General features: G+C 39.4%; 1 protein-coding gene across 1 annotated transcript in view; it reads right to left on the bottom strand.

Moving 5' to 3' along the window:
- The window catches only part of GREB1L (GREB1 like retinoic acid receptor coactivator), a 144,721-nt gene that overhangs the window by 81,916 nt on the left and 49,313 nt on the right, over positions 1–13,492 (bottom strand). The gene's annotated exons all lie outside the window — the stretch shown is intronic.

Here is a 13,492-nt window from a genome sequence, read left to right as displayed (position 1 = left end):
AACCTGCCTATCTAAACCTGGTCTAGGGCAAAAACTGAACTAGGGTGGGGAAAGGAGGACTGACAACTTAAAAAAGCATCTCTCTGTTTATAGGTATACTTGGTTGAAGCTGCATGGCTGCTTCTCTGCATTCTACAGAAGTAAAGTGCAAGTTTTTCACAGAATCTGCACATTTTTGGCACTGAAGTCACTATGTGAAATATTAGGAACTTAGCACATCAATATGAGAAAATTAACTGTCACAGAAACAAAAAATAGATGATAATGTAGAAGTAATTATTTTACTAGTGGTTTGAAAAGAAACAAACTAAATGGGTGAATGGTTATCTATGTTAAACTGGAGATGAACGTTCAAATTGAAATCAGAATTAGCTGGTTGCTCTGTCTGACATCGCATAAAGGTATTTAAGTGAAAAAAAATTCTAACAGAAAGTGCAGTTTATAAAAGAGAATACACCTGAAATACCCTGAAGAATTGGGATAGAAGAGTAACTCCTAAAATATCTAGGGCTGTACGCAACAGTAATTAACATCAGGGAAAGCTTTAAATTAAGTTATCATTGACTGGACTTTGACAAGACTTCCTTAGGCACACAAGATGGTTTGGTTTCTCAATGGAAATGGACAATATTTTGCCAAAAGATTTAAAGGAATTTTCCCTGTTGCTCACAAATGGGATTTTAGGCTTAAAGCTGGGACCACGGCCTTGGGCCTGCTGTCAAAAGCAGAGCGAACGCAACTCACTCAGCTGTACACCTAGAATTCAAAAGCCAGGTTTTAAAATCAAAAAGCAATATAGCTTTAAGCTTCCTCCCCCTCCTCCCATTTTTAAAAATCGGCCTATTTAAGAGAGCAGCTATAACCTTCACCTCTGACTCAGGAAAAGTTTTGGGTAGGATTGTTGTGTTCTGAGGAAGGACATTAAACAACTCTATTCCCAGGGACCACCGATGCTACCCTGCGCTGTGCATCCCCACCATGCTAACAGTGAATCCATCGCAGATGGCCAATAAGGTTAACACGCAGCGTCCGACCAAACTGTAGGGCTCTGCAGAGACTTCAATGATTACAGAAAGTCAGTAATCCAATTCCAACAGCTCCTGGCTCCGAAATTGCTATTTTTCGGACACGTGCTGAACATTTCACCTGCTAGTAATGACATTTTTGTATTTTCTTCTAATTACACTCAAAGCTAAGACCTTTGGCCCTAGGCCACAGACCTCTATTCAGGCTGCACACATTCTCTTAAACGCCCTGATCCTTTGTTGTCACTCTCAGTCTTTCATCTATTATTTACATCCATTGAGAAGAGAGATACTCTACCATTTGTGAAGCTTTAAAGCTTCTAATCATCTTAATTTCTTCGCCTTTCAACCAGTGCTTCCCCTTATGGACCAATGCCAATAGTGTGACAAAATAATTTTTCAAGCCAAGATCCTCCTGGACCCTTCCCAAACCTTGACACACACTGGGCTGTAAGTGCCTTTTGTCCTTAGCCGGCTGCATTTGCAAACACAGACCTTTGCTCAGCTTCAGGGGTGGAGGGGTATGGATTTGCTTGTCAGTGGCTTGGGGAGAGTTTTCTTGGTGTTTGGGGTGTGGGTTTTTTACATAATTTTCTTTCTGTTAAAATATCTAACTCTAGTCCAGCTAAATCAGAGATACTGTAGTGAATCTTCCTCTTTTAAAAACCTTAAGTACCTTTTGAAATACAAACAGCTACAAATTTTAAGTTTACTTTGTTTTCCAAAAGCTAAACTGCTGATACGCTGTTTTGGTCATGTGCCCACTCAGTACTGACAGATTCTCACACAATATTTAAGACACACAAAATACCATTAACTCTTTTTCTGATTACTGGCAGCATTAGTTTGTCCTAACCTTACAATACAATGCAACAAAAATTCAATTTCTTCGTCTAACGTTCAGATCATCTCCTTCTGATCCTCCTTTATTTGCAAATTAAGTAGGAAACAAATCTGTGGCATTTTTGTCAAGAAGCAGATCTCTTCAGAATTCATCAGCCACCAATCTTCATTGCCAAGACCTGTGGGATTTGCTAACATGTGATCCGTCTTGGCTCTTTCTTGCACTACCGCCTTACTTTTGATTTCTAACAGGGCTTCCTTGTTGTCTGTCCCCTCTGAAGACTCCCAACCCCCTTGTCTTTTCTTATTTTCACCATTTGCTTCAACCAGCAGTTCACTTGAGACTCATCCATCTTACAATGCCTAAAGTGACAGATGCTCTTAGGAGTGACCATACTGCTGAGTGAACAAAAGATAACATCACCTCTAGGAACTCAGGGAGAAATACAACTTCAACCCTAAGACAGGGTTATCCTGACGGACACAGCACCATAAACCTCTCTCAAGTGAAGAAAAAAAAAAAGAAAAAAAAAAAAAAAGAGAGAAACAATTGTGGAGAAAAGGAATCTGACACAATTAAAGGCTAAAAAGAGTATTCTTTCTGTTGTAGCTGTAGTTAGTGGTGTCAATGGCCTTCTTATTTTCTTTTTTTTTCCTAGCACCCCACTGAAGAATTTTGTAGAATTTACCCATGATAAAATCAAGAGGCAGAGAGAGAGTGGAGAAATTTCACACAAAAATTGTCTCAGGATCCCTACAGACTTGAATGGAGGAAGAAGGCACTTTGGAACAGTTTCAGCAGCATGTCACACAAGTCCTTCGCCAAAACACAAACATTATCTTGTTAAAATCTACACATCCTACAGACCAGCTGTTGCTCGGTTAAATTCTACAGGAATTCAGAATCATCGTGCAAGTCTGTGCCCTTGACAAATGCACATTGTAACCTGAGTAAGATTAATGTTGTGGCCACTTGATAAATCTGTAAATTGCAAGTAACAGCCCCCCAGTGTTTTGACATTTGCGTACACAACATTTAGAAAAAAACTGTAAATTAGAATGATAGATTTTCCAGCCAACACCCACATACCCGCCTACAGAACAATGTCTGTTTCTAAATGAAGATCTGCACTCTGTGCCTAGTAAGACTGAAGTAAAAACTGCTGACTTGAAATATCTCCCAAATTCTCCACCCAGTCAGTGGAATGGGACTTCTTGAAGAGTCCTGGGTGGTGCTAGAAATCTCTTACTTAACAAAGGAAAGGTCATATTAGCACGTCCCAATGACATACTCGCAAAAGTGATGCCACAGATGCTGGGAATCCCTCCTCTGCAGTGAGATGCAAAGAATTCCCCTCTTTCTCGGCAAAGCTTTAAAGGGCATCTCATGTTTTCAAACACTACAGGAAACAACCATCATAACAGTACATGAGATTAACGGCATGTGAGTTTAATGAGCATAAAAGCTAGAGTTGCAAAGCAAAGACCAAGATAGGGGGGCTATTAACCAAATGTCTTCTATTCAGTGTAAAGTCAGGGGAAAATCACAATATGCACTTTAGCTGTATTTATTAATTATATTTAGCCATATTTATTAATTTGCAGTGAGTTATGATTTTAGGTCCTTGATCCGGACTCTTTCTATTGTGCTCTCACAGCACTGCAAGCATAAAACCACAAGGCTATAGATACAGAAGCAAGGTACATGTACACCATTTTTTAAGAGAAGTGATTTTCCTATAATATGCCATGCAGTACAATTTTGGACATCCAATACATGGAAATTAAACTAACAACCAGTCAAAATTGATCCTTCCTAAACAGGATCCCAACTCTGGACCCCACACCCCTTTTCTAGTTCCTCTCCCATTCTGAGCCACCGAGTGATCTGGCACTGAAACCTCTGATAAAATCCCATTCAATTGGGGAAAACACTTACACGCAGGAAACTCTACAGAAGATGATTATTGGTACATGATTGAAAGAGTTGTATGCAAGACTCTGCTTTCCATCTCACATCCTGGCCTGCTCAGTCCACATCGCTCTGGAACCCCCGTCCTCAGAAAGCAGCAGGGCTCAAGGCATGCCACAACTACCAGGAAGAAAAGCAATGAGAAAACCGAGTCTGGGAGATTTACAGGCACATTCTGCTATGGTATCTAAATAAAATTTTCACCAGCAACTCTGTTGTACCTTGAGTGCCACCATATCCAGGATAACTTTCTGAAGCTCCTTCCAAGCCAATCAAATCAAAGAAGCAAATAACAAAGTCTGCAGTTAACATCCTCACAGGAGAAAAATTGAAAATACATAATGCTTTCATCTGAAATACTTGAAGATCTTGGCATCAGATATAGACCGTAAAGTAGTAAACTGTATCCTGACTTATAAATCTATACTCTGCACTCAAATGGACATCTTATCATACAGACAGTCCTTACGTGCTGTATCTCCAAATATTTATCACCGTAGAGAGAAGTGTTTATAGTTAAATATGCAATCCATCTTCTGCACGCTGCTGCTCTTAAACAAGACAAAGTGTAAGGTAAAAGGTAAAAACTACTAGAAAGAGCCTTGAATAAAACCTCTGACATTACAGCCATTTTGCTAGAAGAGACAAGTGTAAAATAGGTTCTTGGAGTCACCCCCCCCTATGCAACGGGGCAGGCCAAGGGTACTGATCCAAACAGCAGTGAATATTAATACAACTGTTGGTGTTAATGTGTTTAGTAACACCAGGATCCTTTGAAAATCTCTCATTTAATGACAGTAACATTTTTCAAGTGAAACTGAACATTTTTACATGCATATATGTAAAATTAGTTCTCATTCAATGAAATTTTAACATGGAATAACTGAAATAACGATATTAAACTTACAGGTAACTTCTGTCATTACCATTAAGTTATTGACACTGAAACATGACCTTGAAATGACAGCTCCATTAATGCAAGTCTTACCAGGGAAGGTTTCAAAAAGCCCCGATTAAATTAACTACTTTTAAACACAATAGGATCAATATGTATGCAGAGAATGTACACCCCCATGGCAAGTTCTGCTTGCTTGATTGATCAAAAACAAAAAAATCCTGTGGCCTTCCAGATCTCAGCTGGTGCCAGAAATCCACATAGAAAAAAAAAATCCATCTAAATGAAACTCTGAAAAGGTTTACCCTTCACCAGTCTATTTGCACTTCAAAAACTCCTTAAGTCCTTCAGCTAAACCCCGGGGTTGAACCATTTCAAAAATGAGAGGGGGATGGCCATGATTTATCTTCCTTCTGTGCTCTGGACAGAGCTGTAAAATCTGCCTGCTGGTGTGCGTGTGTGTTACAGGCTCGCTGTCAGGAACCTTGGATATTTACCATTTTTAGAAATACCTCTGCTCAGTTCCTCACCATCATTTATGTCCTTTGATCAGAAACAAGCACAATTTATAAAGCAAAATTTTGATTTCTGCTGACTGGCACCCAAGCTGATGAAGCTGAATCAGCAAAATGGCCAAGCATCTGAAATAATTTAAAGAAATATAGCAGGTCTTATTCATACCTGTAAGTATCAGCTGTTGCCTTAGTGAATTTGTGCTGAAGGAACATTTGTTTAAGAATATAATTTAAGTCTATTCCCTTGTATTTACTAGTATCAAATGCATTTTTAGCAATAAGCCCCAAATAATTTTCCATTTGTAGATAACCAATGTGTTCAGTCACACAGGTTACATTTTTCGGTCCTGTGTACTTTAAGACACATTACCAATACAAGGAAAATGGAGATTTCATGGGTCACAAACTTTTGGGTCATAAGGACCTTCAGTGCTGCAGTCAGCCTAGTAAAACCTGATCGATATACTCTTGCTTTATATGTCCGCTATTAAAAACCCTGCACCTGAATTTCTGCATGATTTTTCCTGAAGCAGAAACATCAACTCAACAACTTCACTGCCATTCTTTGAACAGAAATTAATGCTCCGATATTCAGTTAATGTGTCAAAAATATAAATACATGCATACATAAATGAAACATACACCTCCTCCAAACATCACAGATAAATCCTACAGCATCAACATTGCAGAACAGCACAAGGCCAGGGCACTGAAACATGCTTACATACTTCAGTTTTTCTAAAGCTTTCTTCTACTCTTAAGACTCAACCCTATACACCACATGTGAGTGGCATAACTCTTACCAGTCTAAATTGTTTAGACTTGGATAAACAGATAGACTTGCTCTCAAGGTAAATAACAATAAGAGACTCGGTATTATCTATTTTTGCATGGAAAGGGCACATTTATTTCCAGCGTCCTTTTCAGATTTTGCTTTTATCAGACATTTGGTATCTTCCATTCCAAAACAAGAGAAAGGGATGAAAAATATTTTATGAAAAGATAAAAATAAGCAGATCCTGCCACTGTAGGTCGAATCTTTATTAGACTAGTGGGAAGCTTTAAAAACATTGACATTGTGCTTGGTTTTGTGTAAGCCAAATACCAGCCCTAACAAAACCGCAGGGCTAATCTGAAAAAAAAAACCCTAATCACTCTATTAGTCCCTACTCAAATCCACAAGGATACTTAAGTAAGAGGTTGTGGATATAAGAAGGCACGGCATCTTACTCAACATCTGACATCCTACTGAACTCCTCAGAATCTTAAACTCTCCTCTATTTTAGAAAAAAGACTACAAGATGTTTTGAGCATATATTCTCTTCTGAGGATATATATTCTTCTCATATAAAAAAAATAATCTCCAGTACAACTACAGAACTGCGTGCTCTTGCAAAAACTGTAATAGAATATTTACTTGACTGTATCCTTCACTGGCTCAAAATTATAAGACTGTGCTGAAGGTGTTTCTAAACTTGCATCTACTTCTGGTGTGCTTGCAAAATTTTACAATACCAGCTGCAGCCTCATCAGCAAAACACTTCAACTTCCCTATATATGCCAACATCTGTTATTTTAATAGAAAGATTTTTCACCAAGGAAGGCAGAGGTCAGAGGTTTCTCACTCCTTACTACACCCAGTAGTACCACAAACAATTTTTGCATATTATTTTTTCTTTTAATGAAGAATTTTGAGTATTTGCGTAGCGATCTGTTTTTCTGTATTTATTTACAAATCCTGAGAAAACCCCGAATGCACATTCTGATTGACAGGATTTGGTACTTCTATTTCAAGCAAAATGAATGTCACCACAGCCAGGTAAAGTGACTTTAGGAACTGAACTGCGAGAAGAGGGAGAAAAATTCCATAAAACCGCAAACAGATCGTGGTCTGCTTTCCAGGGAAAAAAAAAAAAAGCTGAAAAATCAAAACACAAACAAGAAATACCCTGTGGATTCATTAGCAACCAGGGTGGCAGGCCTTCCTCTAATTCCCTTATAAAAGCCCATGACTACCTGCAGAGCCTGGGAGTGCAAATCACATTAGTGGAGCCACCAGATGACCAAAGAAAGCACTGGAGGCCTGGTGAAACCAGTAAACAAAAGGCAGCATTCCAGCTGAATGCCGCTGCTAGAGTCAGCATTGTAAGATGCTTGGATCCGATAACCCAAAAAGCAGATTAGCTGCAGGCAACAAAAGAGTAAAATGAGAAACAAAGGGGTCATTTTGACACATGAAGAAATCATTTCCATTAAGCCATCTTGAATTTAGTGTGTAGTTATAAAAACTGCTCCTACTTGAAGTGACATTTGAAGCAATGAAGCTGTGACAGTGCAGCGACTTGGACAAGCTCCTGAAATAACGCATTCCTGAGTTCAATATAATTTAAAGAGGCAAACTGGCCTCTTTGCCTTTGAATCTTTGTGATGTTTTAAAAGCCTAATAACGATTTTTAAATCTGTTGTGCAGATTTCAGTTAGAAGACTTAACATGTATTGCTAGGCTTGACGAACAGAAGATTCATTAGTTTTATCTGTATTTAAAAGTCTCCTGCAGAGAACACACATACCACAAATATTCTCACATAATTACACAAGAAGGTTGCCTTCTCTCTCCACTCCCCATCTTCTCCCATGCCTGTCTCACTGGCTCACACTCACCACAGGAAAGGAAAGAGTCACATTATATTACTTATCAGAAACTTAAAGGAGTTTTATCCTGAAGCAAGCCTATCTGTACTTTAATCATAAGGACCAAACTGCAAAATTGAGCCACAGAAGTCCATAAGAATATGTAGACACTAAAGAGATAGAAGTCAAAACTTTCCGGGCTAAAACTGGAAAATTTGCCACATTTCTGTCTTATACAATATATAATTCTATATACTCAAAGTCAAAACAGGTATTTTTTCTTCCTTCACAAGACAGTAAACTGCCTGACTATGGAATATGCATAAGCTAGAAGAAATTTCTGAGGAACGCTGTGGCACACAGAGAACTTTTCACCTAGCTAGCTGTGCTCTGCGTGTCTCCCGTTGCTAATGCGAAGTACAGAAACCTGACACAGGATGAGGAATCAGCCCTTCCTTTAATACAATGGAATTTCCACCCAGTTTTTGCACAGATATAGCGACTAGACCTGTTAACTTCAGTAGCGATGGGATTTCACAAGCATATGCATCCACAGCTAAGTGATTATTCTCAGTGATGCACACAGAGAAATTACACACAGAAAAATAGCTCAGCAGAATCTAAGAGGAACTGCATAAAAGCCCAACCTATGGCTGTGTCTGTATACAAATATCTGGTATGCATCGACATGGAGGTCCTGCTATCGAGGGTCAATGAAATACTTGCCATAAAAAGTTCTGCAAACACCTTCTGCTACTGTTGACTTTGCAAAAATACAAAGTCATTAAAGAAATCTGAAAGGAGAAAGACATGAGGCAGACATCTAGTTATACAATATGGACATCCTCTGAGGACATCTGTACCAACATACTGACATCAGGACCAACCCAATGGTATACAGTAGATATTATGCACATCAGGTTTTTCCCTGCTTCCAAACCATTATGGAGTATCACCATGGTATCCACACTCCTCCTAGTATTTTTGCTGTATACGTGACCTGGAGGACAAAGACGGATGGACAGAAGACTGACAAAAGTAGAAGTCCCTATTCTATTATTCTGCTTTTAAAGATACCTTCTTATCCAAAATAGCACTCAGGCATAAACATGCCTCTATAAATTCACAGAAGGAAAAAGGCAGTGGCCTTAACGTGTACATGTGTGTGCTATGTAAATCTACATGGAGGAGAAGCACGAGATGCTGCCATACATCGGGCTCATCTTGAACCCTTATACTGAGGAGAAGGAAAAATAAATTGAAATTCAGAGATTCAGCCTATCACCATTCAGAGAAACGCTTAAGTGTTTGTATTTATAGCCATCAGCCAGCCTGAATATGAAGATGGATGCAGTTAGTAATCACATAAAACGATCCACTTCAATGCAGTTGGCCTTTATACGGCAGAGAGAAAACAACATGGTGTTTGGTTGGGTAGTCACGGACAGTATATTACCATTAGTGATTTTTCACAGCATCTTTCTAATAAAAATGTCAGAGCACTCTAAACAAAAGAGCAAGCTGATCAGTTCAGAATATTAAAAAATCTTCAAATATTTAATGCAAGCAGACCCCATATTTCAGTTACAAAGGGCTTTTCCGAGCAAGGCTATTGCAAGTTGTGTTGTCCTAGGTTCCCTCATCTCTAAGATATTCCAGCAAAACAGAAACTCTGTCAGGACTTGCTGTTTAACTGCTGTTGCTTGTGCAGAAAGACACAGTGTGGCCAGACCTTCGTAAAAATGCTAATGTTAAAAGCCTTTATCTGTTTGAGGAATTCTAGTTATTTTTACATAGAGGCAAGCACCCAACTCACAAGTCTTCCTTCAGCTGGGACTGCCATAGACCCAGTTCTGGGCAGCTGATGGAACACCTGGGAGGTGGAAGAAACTGGTTTATTGCTCCTAAGGTCACTCAGCAGAGCTGGCAGAAGGTCCCTGGAATAAAGACACCCCCCCTCATACACCGGAAAATTGATAGGTTCCTTATAGACAAATCAGGGCATCTTCATTACTCATACTGATCTACATCCTCTATGATTGCAGTTTGGGTCTACATCCTCTCTCACATTAAAACTGCTTTTGTTGAAAAGCCCTCCAAATAAAGACTTCCACAATGCTTGCAAAGCTCCCTGAAGTGATATACTTGAGCAAAATTTTGGGCCACAAATACCAAACATTAGACTAGTTATTCCAGGAGAGTAGAAACCATTCATATAGAAATTATGCCCAATCCAGACACTGCTTGCCAAGCTGAAAGTCCAGGAGCATTTATGAAAGTGGATATTGAACCATTTTACTTTAAGGTTGGTGGAGAAACCAAGCTGTTCTTTGAACAATTAAAAAGAAATCTAGCGTAGACAAAATGCCAGGTGAAAGACACAGGACTAAGAAAGAATACTACTCAGGTTTTAAAAGAGAAAGAAATTTGCTAATGCTTTTTCTCAGTTCTTCCACATCTCCAGCACTCTAGCACAGAGAGAAAGAAAAAATACTCGTCGAGGAAAGAAAAAGCCTTTCAAAAATAAGGATTTCATAAGAAAAGTAAATAGGAAGATAAAACCTTGTTCTCTCTCACCCACACTGAAGTAGAGAGGAGATCTCTTGAAAACTCAGGAATAAGGAAAAGATGATTCTACTCTTGAAGAACAGAAAGGGGACAACAGATGGGAATACTGATAAGGAGCTCACTCTGGTTGTGATTATGATCCTGGGAGAGTCTGGTAAAGGTGGGCTAAGGAGGATAATGGCATTTTCTTCTCCCGACATCATAACCAACTTACACTGAGCTCCTCAGGACAGAGCCTACCTCCCTAGAAACAAATACAGACCTCTGCTTTTGTCAGGGCTGCTTTAGAAACTACCACAAAATGCATAAACTGAAAAACCCATACAGAGAGATCCTGGAAAAGAAAAGGCATTCATATTCCCAGCTGTTAATATAACAATCAGGCGTGTATTCAAAGACATAGATTAAAATAATCCAATCCTCTCTACAGGTCTATTAAGTCTGACTTGCTCTGAAATGGAAATCTCCCATCCGCCCCCCTCTTCTTTCCAGGGCAAAGTCTCCATTGCTGCTGTATTGGTTTTCAAGGCCATACCCATACACTGGTCTATAAAGAAAACAACACGCTTTGATAGAGTAGAAACCTTTCCATGGAAGCCAAAAGGAAGACAATTTTTTGTTCCTCACTGAAGTCTATTCTTATTGTACAGGCAGTTTCAGAAGACAGGTTGTGTAAAAGCTAAATAGGCAGAAAAAATACTGCCTTCACTGCCTGTCACCCTTGAAATCCCTAACATGACAATAAGCAGTGCTTCCCCACCATATGCTACCCACTTCTGGCGCTTTCCAAAAAGCCTTTTTATCTGATGCTGGGAACAGACTCCTGCTGCAGATCTGAATGCAGAGGATTGAAAGTACTGCACAAATGAGAGATTGAGTTGGGGAAAATGAGTGTTTGAGTACGGAAAGAAACAGGAAATCAATTCTCAGAGATGCTATCTTCACTCTGGTGCTTCTGTTCCACCTCCTCCTCCCACGCTTGCTCTCTGTTCCTTGCCAGCCTCCTAATGTACCAGCTCTTTTCCTAGCTACCCACGAGCGAAGGAAGTAAACTTTACCAAGATTATCTTTCCTCTGCTGGTGCAGTACACCTCTGTCTTAAGAGTATTGTCTGGTTAACTCTGGCCTATTTTTGACTGTCATCTAAAAAAGCAACAACTCTCTCTCTTCCTGCCTTTTCTGCTTCCCCAGGTATCAATCCAGATGCCATCTAATGACAGGGTTCAACATCTCTCAGAAACTCTGAGAAATCAACAGAAGGATGAAAATTGCAGTGTATGAAGAATAAACACCCTTTCTTTTTTTTTTTTTTTTTTCAGAAAAGCAGGGGCCAGCAGGATAACAATTCCTGATAAGATTTAAATAAACATATGTGGGAGGTAGCAGGAAAGGCAGTTGGTTCCTCATGCTCAGATGCACACAGGTAATGACCTCTGTCTCTTGCTCTCCCAAAGCTAACAATGCTGGTTATTGCACTCCTCCAGTGTGATCTGGAAAGGATCCAGTGCACTACTGATTACATTTCATCCACAGTTAGTTTAACCTTTGAAACATGACAGTCAGCGGCAGGGAACAGGCCAGCACGTAAGGTCAACTCAACCTTGTTGGTCCCAGCATTCTCCCAGTGTTTGCACAGAAAACAACTCTGTGATCAGGGATTCCTCCCCTGTACATGCAAAAGACTGAATAGGGACAGCACTGAAACACTGATTTTATTGCAAGGTGCCATTCGCAACCGTTCATTTGCAAAACAGAAAAATACCGGTTGTTCTTTTTCAAAAAACGTAAGAAATAGTATTACACAGAAATAGTCTCATTTAGGAAGGCAGAGATGCAACTGATCTAACATCAGGTATCAGGCAAATGTTGCATATTACTCCTTCTCCAAGAATATAGAAAAAAAAAAAAAACATAATCAAAGGGAAAATAATACACTCTAAAATAAACAGTGAAACAACTGGGTCACCAAGCGTAACAAGAACACTTTGTGCTTAAAAGGAAGGCTTAAAAAATTCCCGTTAAGTTGCCTGTTTTTCTCAAGTTCACTTCCTTTCCAGAACAGCCTCTTTTGAAGCTCACATTTTATCTGTTGTACACCCAATTTTAAAATGAAAAACCAGCATCTTCAATTGCCCTGTATTTCTACAGAAAAGTACAGGACTTAGCAAGATCAGATACTTTATCTCTTTCTAAATGTTATTTTTAAGTTTCAACAAAATCCTTAGTTACAGGAAAACATAAGCAAAAGGAGAGCAACAAAGACATTCCTGGCTTCAAAAAGCTTCTAGTTAATTATTTAGGAGTTATCACATTTTCCTTCTGGATAGATTGAGAGCATTTTGAAGTGATTACAATAGAAAAAAAAAATCAATTTGCCTTAGGAACTACTGTCCTCTAACATAATAGCAGTGATGGGAATTTTTTTTAGTGATGCTTAAGTATCCCTTGGAGCACGTGCACTTGATTTTTCATTATTTGGGTGTTTGTGTGGATGGCTCAGGGAGCACAGGCTTTTCAAAAGCCAGCAAGAGGTGAAAGAAGGTCACTTCATCAGAATTCATTTTCTCTTAAATTCTCAGAGGAATGCCGCTAAAAAGTGGCAACAACAAACCTTTTATCTTTTCCTCTTGCTATCAAGCATTTCCTAAGGTTCCGTTGGTTATAACAGAATATTATCTTCAGTTATACCCTATCATCTTTTTCTGCCTCCTCTAACACGATTTTCAACACAAGTGCTGGCCACAGTCCTGTTAATAGCAGGAGCTGGACTAGACCTCCAGATGCCCCTTCCAACCAGCACTTCAGCACTGCCGTGATCAATCTGTTTGCCCATGAGCTGCATTTGCTGCTGTTCCAGAGGGAAGGTCTCCCCTCGCTTCCACTCACGCCGCTGCAAATCCCCCACATTAGGCACAAGCTGGATACCTTGCCTCTGTGTTTTCTTGGAGGCAAACCCAAGGTCCTCCAAAGCAGGCAGATAGTAATGTGAGCCTGCATAAAGAAACAACCGTACACCAAGGTTTACTGTGCTGAAGTAATGTTA

The sequence above is a fragment of the Vanellus vanellus genome (assembly GCF_965231255.1).
Source record: "Vanellus vanellus genome assembly, chromosome: 2".
Taxonomy (NCBI): Eukaryota; Metazoa; Chordata; class Aves; order Charadriiformes; family Charadriidae; genus Vanellus; species Vanellus vanellus.
The sequence above is the reverse complement of the archived record's forward strand: the minus strand, read 5'-3'. Positions and strand labels throughout refer to the sequence as shown.